Source organism: Gorilla gorilla, chromosome 6 (assembly GCF_029281585.2).
Source record: "Gorilla gorilla gorilla isolate KB3781 chromosome 6, NHGRI_mGorGor1-v2.1_pri, whole genome shotgun sequence".
Classification (NCBI taxonomy): Eukaryota; Metazoa; Chordata; class Mammalia; order Primates; family Hominidae; genus Gorilla; species Gorilla gorilla.
In genome coordinates this window covers 134,186,994-134,211,934 of record NC_073230.2, presented here as the reverse complement: position 1 = coordinate 134,211,934, position 24,941 = coordinate 134,186,994, and the positions used below count along the sequence as shown (strand labels likewise).

The 24,941-nt window shown below is 32.6% G+C and overlaps 1 long non-coding RNA gene across 2 annotated transcripts in view; it reads right to left on the bottom strand.

Moving 5' to 3' along the window:
* Positions 1-5,305: 5,305 nt before the first annotated feature.
* LOC101124486 (uncharacterized) overlaps positions 5,306-24,941 on the bottom strand; it is a 248,938-nt gene continuing 229,302 nt past the window's right edge. The window contains exons 5-6 of one of the 2 annotated variants that reach the window (XR_008667428.2): positions 13,984-14,065; positions 5,306-7,541 (exon numbers count right to left, since the gene is read on the bottom strand). This is a non-coding gene — a long non-coding RNA (uncharacterized lncRNA). Of the gene's footprint in view, positions 7,542-13,983; positions 14,066-21,948; positions 24,826-24,941 lie in introns of those variants that run through there. The other variant, XR_008667426.2, reaches the window with a different exon arrangement.

Genomic DNA, 24,941 nt, shown 5'->3' with positions numbered 1-24,941 from the left:
TCACTCGTACACATTCAGTGTAGGCAAAGTTTATATCTTACTAAAATTTCCTCCAAAAAGGAGTTAAATCATTATAAAAATATATAATTATTAAAGAGCATTATTAAGGAAAGAAGCCTTCTGAATAATTTAGTTTTCAGGCTAATTGAAAGCTGAAACATAAATGATGTGAAATACCTGGGGGGTGGTAATTTTTTCTCCTGATGTAATAGAAACAGCATTGAACTTGGATTTAGAATCCGTAGGTCTTTATGTTAATCCTGTCCCCTTGTTATTGTACAACCTTGGACAATAGCATATAAAAATATTGAGACTCTCTTGGGTCTGGATAGCTTTATAGGTAAAACTCAACTAATAAAACTTGCTTGCAAATGTCACTGTTGAATATAAATTCAAACAAGATAATGTGTTAGAAGATATTGTCCCCTGGACCACCTACCTTGGTCTTTATGACCTCACACAATTCAGAGATTTCAGAAACCATGCCAGATTGGTCCTTAGTCTATGACTAAGGGAGGGCACCAGCTCCAGTGCCTCTTTATCTCTACTACCTCCGAGGAGGCTTTAGGCAACTTCAGAAATCTCCTTACGCTCATAAAATTTTGCACCTATGTAGGTCATTCCCAACATTACCAACCTATGCTCATAACAACTTAGTCCTCTGATTCTGCAATTGTACCTCTCAACATAGATTATTTTTAACATATACTTTTAGATGGTATATATTTTATTCTTCTTCTTTCTCCAATGTGGAATACTCCAGTGTTGAAATTTTGCTCCAGTTCTTTAAAAGAATCATCATCTATATCATCATCTTTACTCCAATGATCTGTTTAGACCTTGGCTGACAATAATCCTCTCAAAATGCTAAATACAGAAAATTAGGATTTTTGAGCCAATATGTAACCTGGTATTGGTTATAATTTATTTAATCTCCTTCAGTTTTTGAAATATTCTTGACTTAACAGTTTCTACTTAAATACAAAACCTCACTGCAGAAAAGTCAACATGTTAAGTAGTACTCCTTAGCTAGCCATACTCAGAGCATGTTATGTTTTCCTGTGTTGTAAGATAGCTCTCTGTCCCTAGAACCAACCCAGGTTCTTCTTGAGTATATAAAATTCCTTCAAGAAGTCAAAATGCTAATAATTTTATTATAATAAGATATCAGAAACTGCCTCTGAAAGTTTGTTTTAGGTAGTTATAATTGCACACTTGATAATTGTGAATTGTTCCATTTTAAAAATACAGAACTTTTGCAATCAAACATTTATAATCTATAATTATCAATCTCACCAACAACAAACTTTCAAAGAGACTTCATAAAAATATGCAGTTAAAACTGTCTCTAAGGATGTTTTTTCCAAGTAGAATTAAGCCAGAGGGAAAAACAGTCTTTTCCTAAAACCTCACAAAGGCAAAAACCAGAAATCTTTAGAACTTCTGAGAGATATATTTTAGAAATAAATTATAATTAGGAATATTAAGAAGCTAGAGGTGAGTATAAAAGACAAAGGGGCACCTAATATGGGAATTGAACTTGCCAGAGTAGCTTGAGTTGAAAATATAAACAAAAAGTTGACTTTGTACTAAAAGAAAAAACTAATACACTGGCGGAGTAGAAAGCAGAGTGTTACGGAAGTTTTTAAGTTAAGCAACTGTTCTAGTAATATTCACATACACTGCATATTCATCAGACTGCTGAACTTGCTATGGCACTAATATAACATATAGATAATTTACTCATCCTGACTCTATACAGTAAGGAGGTAGTCTCTGCTTTGGATAGATAGATAGATAGACAGATGATAGATAGATAGATAGATAGATAGATAGATAGATAGATAGATAGATAGATGATAGACAGATAAACAGATATAGACATAATTTGCCTGAATCATCCTAAATGCATCAATATTTATCTCTTGAGTTAAAGGCTATTCCATAAGAGTAACAATAGATTAATGAAATATTCCATTTTTAAAGCTGAAAGAGAATTCTTCAGAGATCATAAACTCCAACCCTTTTATTTTGCAGATTAAAAACTGAGGCACAGAAAGTTGATTTGGTTAGACTAAAGATGCACAGCCAGTTTGTGCCAGAGTTAAATATTTTTATTCCTGAGCCAGTGCTCTGATAATTTCACCTAGTTATGATGGCATAACTGATTGAAAAATAATATCAATTACACTTTTGGATATCAACAAGCTGAAACTTGCTACTGTGCTTAAAATATGGTGCCATGATGCTGTCCTCCTAATGATAAATTCATAGGCAACCTGCTAGCCAAGTTTTTCCAAATAATTCACTGTTTATTACAATTAGAACTTAACTCTAGAACTCAGAGATATTTTTCAAAATCCTCCAATTATAAAATTGCATTGCTTCTACTATTCTTCCCACTGATGTCTTTGCTTTAGAAGTTTAGAAGTTTAGAAGTTATGTATTACTGGTAAATTTCTTCAAATACCACCAAATAGCTTCACCCCAGGCAAAAGTTCTTAAAAAGCAGAAAAGTTCAAAAACAGCAGAGAACTACTGTTCTTCTGTATTTTCTATCAGTTCCAAACATGTTTAATGCTTTTCTAAGAAGTTTGCTGTTTTTGGAGGAGATGTATTGAGCATTTTAATACTTAACATACTAAAGATGAAAATTACGTTTGATTTCAACTGAGTCACTTTTTAAACAGAGTAGCATAAAGACCTAGATAGGGGCACATGAAGAGATGGCAAATTTATATATTGTTTCAAAACTAGACTACACAAATCCAGTGTTCAAAGGATTTTTAAATGAAATTTTTTTTCAAAAGTGAATTATCAACCATGTAATAGACGTGTGTGATTTTCTATGTACGAGTCTGAAGTAAACCTTGAATGTCTTAGGAAAGGTGATGCCTGCCATGATCTCCTTCGCATGTGCAAGTTATTTGGTATGGAAAGAAGAGGTGATCCAGGACGCTAGATCCTCCATCTTTAAATTAATATTCACAATGAAATTGAAGGAACTTTGTTGCCTGTGCGTAGGAACCCAGGATAAAAACAAGTGCCCAATGTTGCATACATCTGCATTCATCTCAGGGCATAAATCCATATGTAGAGAAAAAGGTCCTGGTAGGAGAAGCACAAGTAGGGGAAAAAAAGTAACATATATTTCTCTTTATCGGGATGTGCTGCTAATATTACGTATTTTAAAAATAAGTATGCTATATTAGCAGATTAGAGAATGAAAAAAATAATTTAGCTGGTTTGATCTGTTTTATGGAGAATGAGGGTCACAAAATTTCTGAGATTCATTACTAGTTAACATAACCAAAGATTGCTGGTCCCACCTCATTCTGAAGGCATACCCTAACTCTTTCTGAGTCTGTTGACCTCCACTTCTGTCAGTCCTATAGCATTTACTTTAATAGTCACACATTGTGTTTGTCTGTAAAAGTTATTTCTAAAAGCTTTATTTGTGAATATTTAAATTTGTTGATTCACATTTAAAAATGAAGCAGATTCAGCCACTGTTCTGATTTTTTTCCTCTAGAGCTAACTTGTTGCTGCTAAATAAAGGCAAATTATTTATTAATGTTCAGAATATTAAAAATTCAGAATGAAGAAATAATTTGGCTCCAAAAGTACCACTAAATAAAAAATATTTTACAGTGCTCAGCCTGACTCAACAAAAGATCTGATTTATTGAACTTGATCTATAAGAAAAGTAGTAAAGCTAACAGTAGTAAGAGCTATTTTTTCGCCTGCCGAGTATTTCTTTCCTTCTTCCCTTCCTTTCTTTTCTTTATTTCTAAGGACAAACATTTTGCACCTTCCCTTCCACAGTTAGTAGAATGGAATTATAGCAAAAGAGAGAGAGCATGTCTGAACTCATGAAACTTACATCCTACTGTGGGATATGGACAATAAGCAAGAAAATAGATGGTAGATATCAACAATATAACTATAGGTTGTAAAAAGTTGTAATAAAGAAATAAGGCGAAGTGAGATGACAGAGAGTAACTGATAGAACTCAATTTTGGCTAGAGGATCAGAGAAGATCTCTTTGAATAGATGATATATGCAAGGAGTCCGAATGATAAGGAGAAGCCACTCTGAAAGGGAAACAGAACTGGAAGTGGAAACAAGACGCTGAGATGGGAAAGGGCTTATGTATCTCACAGACAGTAGATGGCCATTGTGTCTGGAGCACAGTGAGCATGAGGGAGAGTGCTATGGAAAGCTGAATGTGAAGAGATTATGCAGAGTTTGGGAGGCCAGGACAACTATTTCTGGTTTTATTCTTGGTGCAATGCGAAGCTATTAAAAGACTCTAATGAGAGAAGTCTACATGGCATGCTTTGTTTCAGAAAGATCATTCTGGCTGCTGTATGGAGAATAGAAGCTGAAGCTAAGAAGAAGGAAAATGAGTAAGAAAGTTATTAAAGTGATCAGAGAACAATGGTGGTCTTTAAAAAAAGTGAGAGCACCTCAATATTATACCACTGAATACAGAACATGCAATTACATAGTATGTTCATGCCTGTTATCCCAGCACTTTGGGAGGACGAGGCAGGCAGATCACTTGAGGTCAGGAGTTTGAGACCAGCCTGGACAACATGGTGAAACCGCGTCTCCACTAAAAATACAAAAATTAACCAGGTGTGGTGGCGTGCGCCGGTAGTCCCAGCTACTAGGGAGGCTGAGGCAGGAGAATCACTTGAACCTGGGAGATGGATGTTGCAGTGAGCCTAGATCGTGCCACTGCACTCCAGCCTGGGAGACAGAGTGAGACTTCATCATGAATAAATAAATAAATTAATTAATTAAAAAGGTCTTGTGCAATTTTAAGTTGATCTCCTTTCATTACAGAATTTCCCCCCTCCCCCTCCCCCCTTTTTTAAATAATTCCCTCCTCACCTCCTTTTTTTAATCATGAATCCTGCTTCTTTGAAGAGTCTGCAATTTCCTGGAAGTTAAAAGAAACTTTATTTTCTTCAGGTTAAGGAAATACAAATGCTTTCAGGCACATTCATTGGTGGTACTAATCCTCAGAATTAAAACTTTAGCATGCTGAGGCTTAATGCACCAAGATGACATCTAGGCCGATAAAAATTATAACAGCTTCACCCTTTTAAATGTAAATATCTGTGTGTCGTAGATTGATACATCCTATAATAGCAAGATATTCAGAAGATTGTTAAATCTTTTAAAAACATGGATAATCAGAGAATATGATTAAATATAACTTTATTCTCAAACTACACATTCACAATTTTATTCTAATAATACATTCATGAATCTACTTATTTTATCATTTGTTTGTATAGAACTTCTAGCTATTTCATTTATACATGTGCTGAATACATTTTATATAAGATAAAACCTTGTATTTATTTTTAGTTCTTGTGGTACAGAGCGCTATACAGTGCACATGTTAGATGCTAGGTAAATGTTTATAAAATGACTGTGTTTTCTGAATTCCATTTTGAAACCCTACATACAAAATCAATCATAGACAATAGTTGTATCCTTAATCACACTGGACTATTTCACCAATGTTGAAACACACAGAATGTTCTCATTACAGAAAAAATATTAATTAAAAAAACCATTCTCATTCTCTGTTATAGTAAAATCAATTTTCAAATAGCATGTCTTCAGTTATTAATTAACGATGGCCACCCATGAAGTACAGACCTATAACTAATACAATTGCTCCTAGAAAGGAGTGTCTGCTTTATACAATTTTCTAGTGAAGCTCTGATTTTAACATCATCCCCAACCATTAGAATCTGCTTGATAATTATTTGATAGATTTTTTTTTTTTTTTGAAACGGAGTCTTGCTCTGTCGCCCAGGCTGGAGTGCAGTGGCATGATCTTGACTCCTGCAACATTTGCCTCCTGGGTTCAAGCAATTCTCCTGCTTCAGCCTCCCGAGTAGCTGGGACTACAGATGTGCACCACCACACCCGGCTGATTTTTTATATTTTTAGTAGAGATGGGAGTTTCACCATATTGGCTAGGCTGGTCTCAAATTCCTGACCTCGTGATCTGCCCACCTCAGCCTCCCAAAGTGCTAGAATTACAGGCGTGAGCCACTGTACCCGACCCAGATTTGTTTTTGCATTATAACTTTTAATTTGCAAATAGATATAAAAATAATTGGCTATTCCAATGCCTTATTTTAAGTATTACAATTCAGAGGCTACTTTCATTACATTCATTTTTTTAAGACAATCTTTCACAATTAATTTATAACTTAAATGAGTTCCCTTAGATATTTATAAACTTTTTAACATTTTAATGGCTATTATTAATAATTGAAAATTAGTTAAAATGTGTATGCAGTGAATTTTTAAAAACATTTTAATAGATATATAAGATTATGACAGACTTAATTTATTCATCTCTCTGGTGAGTCATCTCAAATTAGTCATATGTCCTCTAGTGATAATTACAAATTTTGGAAACTGCTTAGCTATATTTTATGATTAATTACCTGTAGTAAGTTAAAAGTATGCTAAAATAGAAAACATTTAAATGTGAATAAAACACCTATGTGTTTCATACGTTTAACATTGTATTTCATACTTTAATAAAAAATGAACATGTATAAAATGTCTATGTTAGTGTAGACTAATGAAATATAAATATCTGCATCACAATTGAATGCAAAATTATGAAATTATAGCTATATATTTAAATAACATCCTTTTTATAAGGGAAGAAATATTTTTTATGGTTGATCCTTCTTATATGGTAAAATATTTCTAAACAATGCTTTCATATGCCTTGACTAATTAATATTAATATTAAATTAGAGAGTTTGCACCTAACAGAAGTGTTTCCTTTTCCTTTACATGATTTTTTTTTATAACCCCTTAAAAATGAATGAATTGTGAAGAGCATTCTCGAGTGGGCTACTTCAGCCATGGCAGATGGCAGGCTGCTGGCAACACTGCTAAGAACCACAAGTAGGTTGAGCGTTTTCCTTCCAGATCCCAAAATGATGAGCACCACCAAGGGAGTCTTATCCTCACAGGGTGAAGTGTTCAGTCTTCACAGACAACAATCTTGGACCTAGCAATTTGTAATTAGCAAACTTAGGTAATGAAGAAAGAAAGTAAACATTCTTTAGACATGGTTGTAGAAAAGAAAGAACAAACTGGCCGTCTTGTTACAGGAGATCAAAAACCAACATCTTACTTCTGAAAAGGGGAAGAAGATAAGAAAATTGATGAGGAACTGGAGTTTCAATATCAGCCAGGTGTCAATAGTCAATTTTCAGCAAGGGACAGATGACACTGTGAACTTGGCTTTAGTGAAGTACATCATGATGAAGAAGGTGATGTAGCTGGAGAGGCTGCTGCTGCTGACCATGATGCAGACGATGATGATGATGATGATGATGATGATGATGATGATGATGATGATTATGATAATGTGAGGATTCATCTGATTCTGAAAATCCAGATGACTCTGAAAATGACTTATTCAGGAAAAGAAGAAACTGTTGCAAGACTCCAAGCTGCTGAGCACCCCGAGGAAACAGAGGATTCTCGAAACAAAAAAGTTGCCAAAAAAATTATAAAATGATGTGTATTAAATCCAGTGGTTCATGACTCCACTCATAACGCTTTGTATTCAAAATTAGCCTTAATGTTATACTGCACAGTGGAGCACTGCTTATAGGCACAGGCCTTTGTGTTATAATGTTAGAAGGGCATTTTAAAATAATTACCAAGTATGTTTGCTTTCAGATGCCAAGGATTAAAATTTTATGAGCAAGACTATCACCATTATTATAAAGAGTAATAGTTATATAAAATAAGTAAATACAAAACTCAACTTCCAAAAAATGCACTTCAATCCCACATAAATTTAAAAGACTATACATATAGTCATATTAATCAAGTTAAGCTTAATTGCTAAATCAAACATGGAAATAAGACCAACTTTCATGAAATTACTACAAAATTGCAACATCACTGGTCCAATAGAATTAAATATAAACTGGGGAAATTTATTGACCATAGAAACATTAATACAATTAATGATTTATTCACCTTCATCTATTCATGTTTTAAATAGTTCTAAAAAATTGTAGCTAATATACATTAAACGCATGCTTGGGAGATAAACAAGTATAATATAAAAAATAGATTTTAGGATGAAAAAATAGCTTGATGATGAAATTTATTTTTTAAAAAACACTGATGTATGACAGAAATCATTTTTAGGGAAATATTGGTGAAATGCTAATAATAAATATAAATAAGTATACCTCTAATATAAAATTTACTGTTTTTTATTTAAGCTCCTAGGAATGTCTTCCTATTTATTAACACTATATTTATTAAAATGTGCTGAGTTTATTTCCATTAACATAAGATATATTGTTTATAACAGAAACTCATTTATATCTAACTCTGTTGGTTTCTGAAGTAGTTTAGGTTCTTAGTAAAGACCCTCAGGAGTAATTGTCTGCAGCACAAGACTATTATGCCATCTAGCATATTTAACAAGACACATGACTAAAATATCAATTATGCCCAAACTCACTGCTGAGATCAGTTAAAGAAATCAGCTTAGCAACTTTCCCCATAATGCATGTGTCCAGACAACACTCTATCTAAGTAGCAAATATTTGCTGTAATTTTTTGGTATTTACAGAATCCAATAAGCAATGGATTCTTTGATTCCATTTTGTTTTCTGGAGTACATATAAATTAGGAAAATCAGCACTAAGATGACACATGGCCAGTCATGAATAAAAATAACAAAATTAGATGCAGCAACACTTTCTAACAACTTAAAAATCAACTTCGAATGCAGCGATTTTCTTTGCTTGTATTTTCAAGGCCTCCATCCACTCCTGCTTTCAACTGTTTTCTTTAGGACTTCATTATGTTCTTTGGGAGACTATTTCACACTCTATTAGTTACAGTCAATTTCATCGCATCACTTGAAGTATAAATGCCCACAGTTCTCTGCACCTCTTAAAACTACATCTCTTCCTTCTTGGTATTTAATAACGGGTAGCCTGGCCCTTGAATTAGGGAATAATTTTACCCCTTCTGCCCAAATAGTCTTAAGTGAGGAAAACTCTATTTGTTAATTTTAAATTCTATATTGTATGAAGATAAGTTGCATATCTATTTTATAAAAGAAAAAAATGTCCAAAACTTAATAATAAGGAAAATAATATGGGTCATGCATCCTTTCAGTTTTATATAGAGGTAAAAGCTACACAAGGATTGTCCAGGAGAATGTACCTGGTTCATTTTACTGTTAAAGGTCACAGATTTATTTACTTGTTAATTTGCAGAATTTGTCCAATAAACGTGGAAACAATTTGTCTGCTAGGACAGATAACCCCCAAAATTCATAAACTACTGAAAATTAAAGAGTTTTATATCCAACTCAGCAATCTTATACTAAATTTTCTTTGATAAATTGACTACAAATAACCTAACTTCTTAAGTGTTCTTTGAACCAGTCGTAACATCTTACAGGTTTCTTTACTAATAAATGAGTTAAATAAAATATTTGACACGTTTATTTTATATTTGCCTGAAGGACATGATTTTGCTGCTTTTGAAAATTATATTTTAACCTATGCAATAATTAAAATCCCTCCAGGTAATATGAGGAGTACGTTAAAGTCACAGAGCCTATCCATATTCTTACTAAGATAATCAAACGCTGATCTAAAGCTATATTATTAGCATTGCAGTGGGAGGAGACTGATTGAATTTGCCTTTGATATATATCTTACTTCGTCTTAATCATTGTCTTTCAAGTACTTTACAGTTGGCAATATGCTAGATGAATGAGTTTTAAAAATCTGTTATTTCAGTAAAATAATAGAGTGTAGCATCATTAAATGCATTTACAGTCCTAAGACCTCATAAAAAATGATTTTACACAATAATCTAGGTATATTTTATTGAAAAGTGTATCACATACCAATACCAACATACATGTTATTTAATAAAATTCTTAAAAGCTATATTCAAGAATTTGTTAAATACCATATCCTCAGACATTTACAATGATACCTATCCAGCCAGTTGTAACTTTTTATTAAGAAAATTATATTGCTTCTCACTTCTAAAAAAAGATGTTTCTAATACAGCATCAACATATGGATTGTTAAACACTACCTTGATTGTGTGTCATTATATTTATCTGTTCAAAAATGTTATTTTTGCAGTAAAAAATATAGAAATGTAGAAAAATATAAAGCATGTATTAGCAGGTGAAATGAGCTCGAGTGAAATATGAGGCAACAAAATATGGGACTGTACAAACTATATTAAGTTCATAATTATTTCTAATACTTGCCACAAAAATAGCAAATATAAATACCACCTATAGAAGCAAACAAGAACAATTGAAAGAAGTTGAATAGTACCATTTACTTTGAACTCATCAAAGTAAAATTTAAAATCTCCATTCATATCATTAGTATTTATACCAATATATAACTTATTTTACTTAGAAATAGTTGCTTTAGGTGTTCATAGTTTATTCATATATTTGTGATGACCTAAATGTTGTCTTTAGGCTCCTTAAATAAACTTATGTTCATTTGGGTTATTTGAGATAGAACATTTCTAAAAAAATATCATCTGCTTGATTTTTGCCTGGGTACTGCTTCAGAGAAATCATTCCAGGTGCTTGCCAATATAAAAAATACTAAAGAATATTATCATAATTCCATTTCAGATATAGATGGATCAGAGTAAATAAAAGTTATTTCCTTCATCTACTTTCCCAATATAAACTAGATAGACAAACTCACCAGAATGAGGCTTAAAATTAATGAAGCTTTTAGAAATAAGGCTGCAAATAAGGCTCTCAACTCACTTTTAAATCTCCAAGTATATTGTATTCCCGTGGTTAAATGTCTAGCAAGCTGATTTAATTGCATTCTAAGCCTTAAATTATCTGTGTAGGTAATTGAGTGAAGAAATTATTATATTCGCCAAGTGACGTAAATGCAGCTAAACAAAATTTTTTCCAGGAATGTTTAAAATTTTTCTTTCTTCAATGTGCTACAAATATCTGTGATACCATAACTTGGCTGATGGTAGTAGATATCAGCAATAGGATTATTTTTTTAAGGTGTGGTTGTAAAAATAGATACAGAGAAATCAAAGTTTGTCTGAATTGAAAATTGTATAAAACAAGGAAAGGACTAGAGCTTCAGAGTTTATGAGCAGGCTATGGGCTATATTACTCAACTTGTCATTCCTTGATAAGCTTTATTTTTCATATTTTTCAGTGAACAGTATCATATACACGGAATATGTTCAATTCATATGTGCAGAGTTCAAATAGTTATCACAAAATAAGTATACAAAGATGATTAGAACCAAATTCAAGAAAAATAGCTAGTATTGCAACCACACCAGAAGCCTCTCTCATGCTCTTTTATAATAGCGACCCTTCCTTTATCACCAAAGGTATTTTCTCTGTGAATTATAATAGCCATGATTAATTTTTCCTACTTTGGAACTTTAAATCAATGAAGCATAAATATACATTTTAGTCTGGTTTCTTTCAATCAATATATGTTTGCAGAATTGATTTATGCTATTGATTTACCAGCAGTTATTTCATATTTCTTGTTATTTTGGAGGTTTTCACTTTGGGGCTAGTGAAAATAATGCTGCTGTTAGCAAACATAGACAAACAAGAACATATCAAACTCAAAAACTTCTGTACATCAAAAGAAACAGTCAACAGAGTAAAAAGGCAACCTGCAAAGAAAAAATATTTGCTAATCATATCTGATAACAGATTAGTATTCAGAATTTATAAGGAACTTCTGCAGCTCAGGAACAACAGAAGTAAAGTTGATTAAAAATGAGCAAAGAATGTGAATAGGCAATATCCAAAAGATATACAAATAGTTAATAAACATAAAGATGTTTAACATTACTAATGGTGGGAGAAAAACAAATCAAAACAACAATGAGATTATAATGTCACATCTATCAGGATGTGACAACAAAAAAGAAAATAACAAGTGTTGGCAAGGATGTGGAGAGAAGTTGAAACCCTTGTGCACTATTGGTGGGAATGGAAAATGGTTTTGTCACTATAAAAAATAGTATAGAAATTCCATGCGATCTGGCAATACCACTTCTGGGTATTTACCAAAAGAATTCAAAGCAGGATCTCCAAGATATAATTGCACACCCATATTCATAGCGTCATTATTTACAATGGGCAAGAGGTGGAAGGAAATCAAATGTCCATCAACAGGTGAATAGACAAAGAAAATGTGATATATTCACACAATAGATTATTTGGCCTTCTAAAGAAAAGAAATCCTATCACATGCCACAACAGGACCAAACTTAAGCACATTATGCTAAGCAAATTAAGCTAGTCACAAAATGACAAATACTATATGGTTCTACTCCTACAAAGTATTTGAATTAGTCAAAAGCATAGAAATAGAAAGCAGAAAGGTAGTTGCCAAGGCTGGGGGAGGGACATATGGAAGAGAGGAAATTAGTGTTAAGTATAGAGTTTCAGATGAAACATTTCTAGAGATCAGTTGTTCAACAATGTAAATATAGCTCCTACTTTTAATTATACATTTAAAAATGGTTATCATGGTAAATTTAATGTTATGTTATTTCACCACAATAAAAATATAGAAAAAATAATGCTTCTCTGACATTTTTGTGCATGTCCTTTGGTGCACATATGTACACGTTTGTTGGGAATATACTTTGGAATGGAATTCTTAGGTTATAGAGTGTATATGTGTTAAGCTTTAGAAGACACTGTGTAGTAGTTTTCAAAAAAGAGTTAACAATTTATTGTCTCATCAGAAATAGGATTGTTCTACATCACTGCGAAAACTTGGTATTATTCGTATTTTTAATTTCAGTCATTATGGTTGATATGCAGGCTGTTGTAATAAGATTTCATTTATTTGTTGTGGAATGAGGCTGAGCACCTTCTAATATATTTATTGGCCATTTGGAGATCCTCTTGTGTGAAGAGCTTGCTCAGTTCTCTCATATATTTTTCTATTGGACCATCTGTCTCATTTTTATTCATTTGGAGGAGATCTTTATGTATATTGAACATGAAACTTTTAACCATTATATATATTGCAAATATATTCACCTACTCAAAGATTTGACTTTTCCCTCTCTTAATAATAGTGTCTTTGGATAAATGAGAATTCCTAATTTTAATGAAAGCATTACTAATATTTTTATTAGTACTGTTTATGTCCTATATTATAATCTTTCATTAAAAATTATGTTATTACCTTTAAGAAGCCTTATTATTTATCATTTATATTTAGACACAGAATTAACCTGGAATTGAAATTTATCTAGGGTGTCAAGTACTGATTGATGATTTTCCTCTGTTTTTGTATGTACATTAGACCCAGCATTATTCACTGAGAAAAACCACTCTTGTCTTACTATTTGCAGCTACATCTTTATTATAAGTTAACAGTCATTGTACATGTGTACACCTATTCCTGTAGTCTGTTAGACTATTTGTCTGTCATTGTGCCAATTATCATTTAGTTAAAATAAATGTTGGTATTCAAATCTGTCCTATTTTAAGGTGATCCTGACTATTTTTAGCTTTTAAATTTTTAATATAAATTTAGTCATATAAATTTACATAAACATAACTGATAGGATGTTGGCTGATATTACACAGAACCTTTATGTTTTCTACCAAATCAGTCTGTAGCAGAGAATGCTAAACACTTAATTTATTGAAAAGGGGCCCAAAATTAAGGGAGAATATATTGTCATTCTCATACCTTATTCAAAAGATGAGTTTCAATAATAGGCAGTAAGTTTCAAAAAGAGATAACACCTCAGAACCTTTGGATCCCTTACTCTCTGGTAATAATAAATATTCATGCCTATCACCTTGATTTGTTCCATACCCCTCCTTAGGGAACAAGAATACTTGGACAGAATTCAAAGCACACCATCAGATACCTGAGGTCTAGCTTCTGGTCCCAAATCTGTCATTCAGAAGTGTGTAACTTGACAATTTGTTGAATCTCACTGGATTTTATTTCTGTCAAGAGTAAAATTAACCAGGTACATTTTATTATTCCTAAGATCGTTTCCTTCTGTTTTTTAAAAAATTACATTCTTTTAAAAGAATCCTTGGCTTTATTTTAAAATTTTTTCATTTAAAAGTTGATGGACAGAGAGTTCCCCTCCCCCCCCCCCCAGGATATAGAAACACACAAAGGAAGAATGGTTTACCCTAACAAAATATTAAAAGATGGATAAATTATAATATATAGACACACAGGAGGCATGTAAGTGACTACACCTGGGGAACAGGCTCATGTCGCTGAAGCGATAAACTGAAAGAACTTACCAGTTGAAAAGATGGTGGATGGTAGAGTATTAGGTCATTTTTAGAGTTGCTATAAATATCTGAGACTGGATAATTTATAAATAAAAGAGGTTTAACTGGCTCACATTCTGCAGGCTATACAGGAAGCATGGCACCAGCTTCTGCTTGGCTTCTGGTGAGCCCTTGGGGAACTTTTAACTCTTGGTGGAAGGTGAAAGAAAGTAGGTGCCATCGCATGACCAAAGAGAGGATAAGAGAGAAACACAGGGGAGGTCCCAGACTCTTTTAAACAGATCTCATATGAACTAACTGTGCAAGAATTCACTTATCACCAAAGAGATGGTGCATTCATGAGAAATCTGTTCTTATTCATGAGAGATCTCCTTTCATTCATGAGAGATCTGCTTTCATTCATGAGCGATCTGCTCCTTTAATCCAATCACCTCCCACCAGGCCCCACCTCCAACATTAGGAATCACATTTAAACATGAGATTTGGAGAAGACAAACATCCCAACCATATCAGGTGGTTAGTGATATAATGCCATCATTTACTCTTCTCTCTTCACACTTTTCAATTTGCTAATTAGAAACCATATCCAGTTAATTTTAACAGAATACACCTATGTCTAAAAAACAATAAAAAGTGGCAGTCCCCTACAGGAGTATGGAAGCATATATTTGTAGAAAAAGTCTAATGAGTATTTCAAGAAAGAAATTAATATCCAAATGTTTTTTAATAAAATATGTTTACATAGATATTAAGTAATTCTAGGATATGCATAAAATTGTAATTAAACATTTTCAGAAATGTGTATTTTATTTCTTTCTATGATTGAGGGTGATATTATATTTTAGAGGGCATCATTTTAACCAGACTACATAAAAACAGTAATACAAACAGTTCTTAAATACCACATGGAGAGTACATATGTACAGCAATTATTGACCATATTTGTCATGGCGTTAGTATTTTTTTTATATAACTATATTGGTTACTGTCGTTGAGACTACACACAAGGCTTTGATGAAGTGCATACTAAATATGCTATAATAATTGTTTGAAGGTTCTGTTAAATATCACTATGCTTACTAAATCATTTATTGCCAATGTTATGATTTGCAGTAATAAAGTTATGCTATGGTAACTTTTTTTGGAAGTTTGCAGCATACGGTGCCATATGCCAAGGGCATACTAATTAATGAGAAAATTAGCACATAGATATTACTTCACAATAATGCATCTAGAGCCAAGGCTTAAAGTGTAACTCAGAAAGCAATTTGAAATGTTAAGGTTAATGTTACATCAAACTTAATATTGATCCATAGTAATGTCCATAGCAATATACAAACAAAATACTGTGGTCTTTTGAACAATGAGAACATAGAAAGTGTGCCATTTATACAATTACTCAATTGTTCTCTTTCAGATAAGAATTATGCTGAGACATAGCAGTACCTCAAAAGGTGGTGGAGGTAATAAGCTGCAAAGTTGGAACTTGAATCCCGGACCTCAAGCTCCAAATCCAGAATTCCTCACTTTCCCCCCACTACCTGATACAGAACTGGAGAAAAATAAATTTGATTTAATTAAGTGTAGCAGATCCCAGGAACTATTTTATGTTTAATGATTACTTTCAAGCTTAATTTGCCTCTATTTAAGTGTAACTAACACATAATCTTTAGGATAAACATCTCGGAATTCTTTCTGAATTATCCCCAAATTTTAAGTTTAGGTGTGCATTTGACAATCTGCATTGCTGCCAACAGTAGTTGGAAGATTACTACCTGAAAGCCGAGGAAGTTTGCTTCAGCTACATGCCCTTCCTTGTGGTAAATGTGCAAGTCATGGCACAATAATTGAGGAAATAAATGTTGGTGCCTTAAAATAAATGTTGATATTCAACCTTGTCCTATTTTACCCTGGTAAATGTGTAAGTCATGGCACAATACTTGAGGAACTTAAGCAGATAAGTTTGGAGTAAATAACCTGTGTTATAAAATGCACAACACTCAAAATAAAATGAAACACTATAACTATGTACTTTAACTTATGATTCATAGATTTTGTAGGCCAATTCTTTGCTATTGGAAAACACAAAACTTTTCCAACTTTGAAGACTGGAAACAAAACACAAACTGCAAGAAAACATTAAGTTCATCTATATTTGTTCTGTACGAGGACTCCTTCCTGTAGTTTGCAGACAGTCATGAATCCCCTTAGGTCACCAGCTGTCAACTTCACTTCTCATTTTATCCACTCCTTCCAGTCCAAAGACTTTAGACCAATATTTTTAGGAAAATAAAAGATATTTTCATTTAAGTAGCAAAATCACCAATACCACCTACCAGAGAAAAACCAAATACTCTCAGAATCGTTGCTGAGGCAGGTTCAGAAGGATTGTTCTGAGAACTACTTTGCAAGTGGAAAAAATGAAGCCTAAGAGACTTACATTAAATAGGGGGTTAAAGTATGTTTAAACACACAAATTGAAAAGCATGACCACTAATAGAAACATGTCATCTTTGTTAAAAATATGAAAATCAATAACAGATTTTATTGTCTCTTCAAAGACCCTTTATAGTGAACTTCAGACCTTAAAAAGCAAATCATTTTAAACAGGCATTACTGATGAAGCTGATTCTTTTCTAAATTTATTTTTTATCATCTCAAGTGCATAGAAATGTTTCTTTCCCTAACTCCCTTATCTGCATTTTATTTACTCTTTTATGCTTTGCATAAACTGTAACAGATTATTTTATAAAATGTATTAAATGCCAACTAATCTATAGACTGGCTAAACTGAATTAATTTTCTTAAAATCTGAATTACGTATGCCCAGAATGTAGTTTAATTGCATCCAATATTAGAAAAAAATCTAACTAACTTCAAACTACAACAAAAAACTACACATGTAAAAATCTTTGGGAATATTCCATGAGATATTTAGAAACATCTGACTCCAATTTGGAAAAAAAAAATTATATATATATATATATATATATGTATATATGTATATATGAGATTTGCAACCAGGAGCCAAATTCATTTCGTTCATTTTCAGTCTTTAAAGCTTAATGCATATTTAGAGAAATTGCATAGTTACTTTTGATGTTATTATCTTCAAAACTGTTGCATTAGTTTTTCTTTCAGTCTTTAAGAGTTGCACAATGTTTCTTGTATTCCTGAATGGCAAATAACATAACTATATATCCATATTATAATAATGAAAGAAATTCTCATCATATAATTTTACACATTTCTTCCCTCTACATGAAGGCCTCGTGGTATTTTTATGTCTTTTATAGAGCCATCTTCAAAATGGAAAATTTGGATAGATTCTGCAATAGTCCTAGAAATGCTAATCGCCAGTGAATTAATCATCAAGTTAAGGTTTAAAGAGCTGGAAGTAATCATTATAAGAAAAATATAATTGATTTACTATATCTTAAAATACACGTGAGGAGTATTATACAGGAATTGCATTCAGCTGGTAGTCAAACCCTTCCTCCCTGCCAACACAATGCCTTAAACTTACTGTCCATTTTTCTCTCATATACACAAAATTTAGCAGTAGGTGGTCAAGATCAGGTATGGTAACTCTGCAATATAAGCTGGAATCCAGTCTCCTATCTTTTTGCTCCTCCATCCTTAGCATCTGGCTTCTGTCCTCAAGTTTACCTTACAGGTATATTTGGAGCTCCAACCATCACATCTACAGTCCACGAAGGAGGAAGAATGAAGTGAGTTTTCTCAGATGCTGTATCAGAATTTTACTTAAATTCCATGCAAACCCTATTTATGCAAGAGAAAACTATAGCTGTACTTGCTAACTACTGGGCACATTGCCATCCAAAATAACACAGGAGTTCAGTTACTGAAAAAGAAGAGATAGATGGTTAGTAGGCAACTAGCAGCCTCCCTCACAGGCTCTTAAACTAAATAGTTGCCAACTGTTATTGAACATCAGTGTAAACAAAATAGCTAGATAAACAGACATTAGCTATTTCATTTACTTTAAGAGAATCAGTAGAATCTCCTTTCTGGAGACCTTAAAATTTTAAGTTATTTTCACATGTATGAAATTTCTTTGATTAAATTTATTTCCTCAGACACTTAGTACAGTATTGAAGAAATCTATTACACATACAAGGAATTCATCTTTGCTTGGTAAGATAGTAAATAGCATGTAAGACAAAATAGAATAAGGCTAAATAGCAATTAGCAATTATGTTTGAGGGATCAAAGGAAAAACACTCATTCTGCCTGAGGTAATTTTTAAAAGTTTCACAATGATAATAGATTTAGGAGTAGGTATTTATAAATAAACTCAATAAATATCTATAGAAAATATATATTCTTGGTTGAGAAATTGACCCATTAGGTTATTTTAGTCTATTCAGAATATACCTTCTTAACTCCTGACCATTCCTCAAGCAAATGTAATCAACTTTTCACTCCACCATAGTATTCACAATGATCATGCTAATTTCATTCATTTCAATATATTTATTGAAACAATTGAGGTGCATCTAAATAAAACCCCAACAGATATTTATGTTTATATTCACTGTCTCCTTAATATATTGCACGGTTAGATACCTGTATTTTAACTCCTCCACTCTACAATTATTTATCAAATATCTGATCATTGCTGGGTCTCAGTTATGAAACCTCCTACATGTCTACCATCATCCTCCTCCCTGCCCAAAAGTAAATAACCAAATACAGCATTTCAGTCATCTTGAATCTTTAGTTAACCTTTTTGAATGTTCCTGAAATGATTTCTTCACTTGGCTTAAGTTGTCTTACAGGGTGTAGTCAACGAGATTGCCTGGGTAAACTCTTAGATGACATTTACATTTCAAGATCATATAAAGACAAAAATGCTATTAAGTTAGAATGAACAGAATGTCTTACTAAAATGGGTAAAATTTTATTTCAAGAAACCATGTTCATGACTAGACTGATTACTAAGAAGAAGTAAGTTGGGCATTTATGTCATCTGCGATCTTTGAAATAGCAACAACTGCAGAACACATTTTAAAAAATTAAGATCACATCTCTATGAATGATAAACTGGATACAAGAACTATGTAATGCAAAATGTGTTGTCGCTTAAAAGTCAAGGGAAAGCAGTGAATAAAACCTGCAAGTATCTGTTGGACATTCACTTAGCATTAGATCGTTGTATAAGCTATTACCAGCTACCACTTTGCTTTGATGGTGCTCAGTGATCCGCCAACTAAAATCCATGCCTAACTTGAGGAATAGAGTGACACTTTACTTCTTTTTTTTAAATCCCTTTACTGTGAAAAATTTCAATTATATACAATAGTAAAGAAAATTGTATAAAAGACCTCAAAGTACCTATTAACCAAGATTTAATAATTGGCAGCTGATAGACAATCTTGTTTCATCTATAACCAGCACCACAAGAACACCACTTACCAAATTATTCTGAAGCAAAATCCCTAACATAATATAAAATAACATAATATCTATAAGTATTTTAGTATTTTTTCTAGAAACTAAGAACGTTTTTAATATATAACCATAATATACTTGGAAAAATTTAAAAATTCACAAACATTTTTTAATTCACCCAGCATTCGTATTTCCTGATTGTTCTGATTGCCTCATAGAATTTTAACATAGCATTTGTTCAAATCATAATCCAACTAAATGCCATACATGGCAAATAACAGAAATATCTCTTAAGTCTCTATTAATCTATAAATTTTCTCTACCATTCTTTTATTCTTGCAATCTACAAATGGAAGAAACAGTATTTTTCTTGTAGTTTCCCACAGTTTAAATTTTTCTGAAAGCACTCCTCTGGTGTCATCTAACATGTCCTCTGTTACCTGTATTTTCTGTAAATTGATAGATAGGTGGCACTGATTCAGATTTATTATTTTTTGTGTCAAGGATACTTCATACATGTCAGGGCACAGATCCACCATGAGTAATATAACATCTGGCTGTCTTCTGTTTGCCTGTGTTTGATATTACCACTCACCGATGCTCAGTGTCAAGATGTATTATTTCTGTACTGGTTTCAAAATGGTCACTGTCAAATTCCATCACGTTTTCTTTATGTATTAGCTATAATACTTCTGTGAAAAGGAACTGCCTCTTAGTAATTACATAGTACAGATGATATAGGAAAGGCAGAATAAGTGCTTGATACTTTCTCTTTTGTTTACAAGCATTCACAAGTTTGGTCCTTAGCCTTCTCCAAATTATGAACAAATTATTTTTGTCATTTTAAAGTCTTATATGTAAACATATTTGATATGTTTGCAATCTATTGCAGATATTATCCCAGATAGATGCCCATTTTTAGCTAATGGAAAGCCTCTACATGTTGGCACTAAAGTTCTTGTAACATGACATGCTGTAGTTTAGTTTCAGCAGTTTAAGGACTTCATCTAAATGAAATCACAAAGTATGCAATCTTTTGTGTCTGAATGTTTCCACTCACCACAATGTCTGTGAAATCCCTCCTATTTGTTGAGTATATCAGTAGTTATTATTGTAGAGATGTACCCTACTGTATGAATGTAAAGCAATTAATACATTCAATCACTTGTTAATGGTCACTTTGATGGTTCCAGTTTGAGACTACACTGTGTTATAAATAATCCTGCTTCTATGAACATATATGTTCATTTCTCTTGAGCAAATAACTAGGAATTGCTAGGTCACATGATAATAGTATTTTTAACTTGCCAAGTGTTACTAAACTTTTTTCTAAAGTGTTTTTATACCACCAACAGCAATATATAAGGTATTTCAGTTCCTCTGGCTCCTCACCTGCACACGCACTGTCAATTTTGTTAGTTATATCTATTCCAGAGAACATGAAACGTTAACTCATTGTGATTTTAATTTATATTTCTTTGATAACTAATGATATTGAGCATTATTTAATGTAATTTTTAGACATTCCTGTAACTTTCTTGTACAGTGCATATTCTAATCTTGCACCATTTTATTTGGGTGTTTGTCTCTTTATTGAATTGCAAATTATTTATATAGGTGGTCTCCTACTTATCATGATTTGACTTAGATTTTTTCACTTAATTTATTTATCAGAATATCAAATACATTTTAAATTATGATATTTTTGACTTACTGGTTTGTCAGGATGTAATCCCATCATAAGTCAAGGAGTATATGTACCAGATACAAATGAATATATGTGTGTGTGTGTGTGTGTGTATATATATGTATATATATATATAATATATATAATTGTGTATGTATATATATGTGTGTGCATATATATATATATATACACATACATATACTTGGAAGAATATTGAAAGTCTGATAAATACCATCAATAACTTGACCTAACTGGCATTTTCTTTTATCAATATGTAATGTTCTTCTATATCTACTTTAATACTCTCTGTCTTTGTCTGATATAATATGCCACTCCAGCGTTCTTATGGTTAGTGTTTGTATTATATAGATTTTCACATTTATTAATTTTTTATATCTTTATGTTTATAATATCTTTCTTGTATATATCATCACATTGAGGCTTGGTTTATATCCAGTCTTCAAATCTTAAACATTTCTGTTCTATTTAGACTATTTTCCTTTATTATATTATTGATATGGCTGGTTTTCACTTTACCAGATTGTTATTTGTATCATTTGTCACACCTATTCTTTATCCTTGTTCAACTCTTGTCCTGTCTTCCTTTTGTTTGACTATTTTAGTATTTCATTTTATTCCCACTATTGGAGGACTGGGCAAATTTGGTTAATAGTATGTTCAAGTCTTCTATAGTTTTTCTAAACTTCTGTCTGCTTGTTTTATTAATTACTGGAAGAGGAATGTTGAAATCCCTAATAATGATGGAAATTACAGATTTGTCCATTTCTCTTTTGAGTTCTATTTGGGTTTTTCCTCCATATGTTTTGAAACTCTGTTATAGTTTTAAAATATCAAAGTCAGAACTTAAAAGTTAGAGAATACCCTTTTATTTATTTATAACTTTTCAAAACACTGTCTCATCATTACAGCATCAAAATAAACTTGTAAGGTAATAGAAAAAAATATTGATAACACAAAGATGTAAACACTGAGGCACTACACAGTCACTTTTTGACCTTGAGCAATAATAAACATAGTGAAAATGCAGCCCCAGTTTGTCCCCTCCACCATGTTGCTAACTGATATCAGTAATCACTCTGATCCACACACACTGAGGAACAAAGGCACACACCTCAAGCTTTCAATCCTCCACAGAGGTCTGTGACCTTCTGCTCATCTAAATAACATCTGCTGCCTTTGCCTCTTTACAATATTATCTATTAATCCCTCATGTTTTCTGATTACATTATGATAGATAGCTTAAAAAGGTAATCCATTCTGTTTTACTTTTTTTCAAAACAACATTTTATGAGTCTAGAGAATTAGAAAATTGTTTTGCCACTAAATGTTTTGGCAGACAGAAAGGTGGAAATGGAGTAAATTGCCTAATCAGAGGAACAGAGGTTTGCAGGCTCAACACTAAAGTTTTAATGACAGGGTCTCACTGGGGTCACTCCTCTGATTATAGGCTGTTTTCCTAATCCATTTTCCAGGTTACCTTTAATTCAAAATAAGTGAAACTGGGAATCGTGTTCTGACAAATTTATTTATTAGCTTCCTTTCTGTTGGCTGTCCAAGTTTCAAGACCTGTAATAAGAGACATTCTTGAATAATTCTGCTTAGAAATATATAAGTAAAATAAGAGCTCCAGGCCACGCCACATATTCCATGGGCAGAGGCATGGGCTTTTCACAAAATCACCACTCCCATTTGTCTTTTAATATAGTTATTTATCAAAATCACATCAATCTCAGAGCATATAAATGAAAGTTAAACAATTATTTTATTACCCATTGTTTTGTTGTTTGCAAGGGATTCAGAAAAGGGGCAACTTTGGAAAAATATGTTGGAGAAAAGGCTATGGAATATGGCTGAGAAGTAACATATGCTATTCTCATCTCCATTTGTTGCTTCTGGAGAAGGTAAGGATTTATGTAATGAGGAGGCTTAGGATGGTCATCTCAGTTCAATCACACACTGAGAAATATGAAGGACTTTTTTTCAGTGCTTAAAGTTAGAAGCCAGATAGCATTAAGCATAGTAGTCACATGTAACACCAACTGATCAGCCCTGAAAAATAATCCTATAAACCATGGAAGAGGCAAGGAAGGGAAGAAGATTGGTCAACTTTAAGAATAGCAAGTTGATCAAAATAAATTTTAACATTAATAAAAACAAAGTTTTGCATTTCCACTTTTCTTTAGTTACTTTTTCTTTCACTTTTTTTTCCTCAAATACATGTACATTGCAATTATAATGTAACTAAGAGAAATTTCATTGGACATTGCATGGGCTGAAAAATTTGGAGCTTGGGTTTCACATACAGTGTATAGTAGATTATAGCATACCATTTTCTGTTCAGTGCATATGTATTGATTACCAAGATCCCACTATCGATTCCAATTAAGCCATTCTCTTTCAGGCTGTGCCCCCTGATATTTCCAGTCATCAATGCCTGCTGATACAATGATGATGAGTTGCCTTCCTCCTAACTACCACCTCTGCTCCTTCTATCAAAATTAGCCCACCATCCCTCAGAGTTAGTGATGGCAGGCTACTCTGGGAATCAACTCTATCTTAACACACTAAAGAAAGAAGACTGTGGTGGACATCGTGCTTTGTCCCAGGTATTACTTCTGTTTTTAGGTCAAGCATGTTCAGTCTAGATTGTACACAGCCCTGCAAATATAGAGACTTGGACGTGAAGACATAGACAATTTTAAGGGACTTAAATTCAGGTGCTATTTCCTAAAACTAATATGTTTGAAAAAGATCTTGCAATTAGGCTTCATGCTATGTCTGCCTTTTAACTTTTCTTTTAAAGTACTTCCTTCTCCAAATTGCAAGAAAAAAAAAAGAGAGAGAAACAAAAAAGAAAGGAAAAGAAGAAAGCAAAGGAAGCAAAGAAGGATGGAAAGATGGAAGGAAAGGAGGGAGAAAATTACCTGCTAATTTTATATCCAAAATTTTTCTGTAATCATCCATTTGATTGTTTTCTGTGTTATCACAGGACACAACACAGCAGAACCTTTTAATTAGACCTGTGTTCTAATATTAATTTATTCACTTATATTAGGCTGATGCAAAAGTAATTGCGGTTTTGTTAATGGCAAAAACCACAATTACTTTTGCACCAACCCAATGAATTATGTGACTTTATGCAACTCACTAATCCTGGAAGTTTGCAAACATAAAAGGAGTAAACCGTTAAAACCGTCTTAGAATAATTACTCTTCAGTTTTCCAAGTCAATGTTCTCTTTCTAAAATTGATCTGCCTGAGAAAACACTACAATTAGGATGTAATTCAATTTCTCTTTTCCAACTTTTTTCATGCATTTATCCTGTGGGACAATCCTGTGAATAAAAAACAGAAGGAACATTGGTAAGACATGTTAAAAGCAATGGAACCTTATTTCATCTAGGGTACGACCTACTCAAGACAAAATTTAGACCTTATCCATCTATTCATC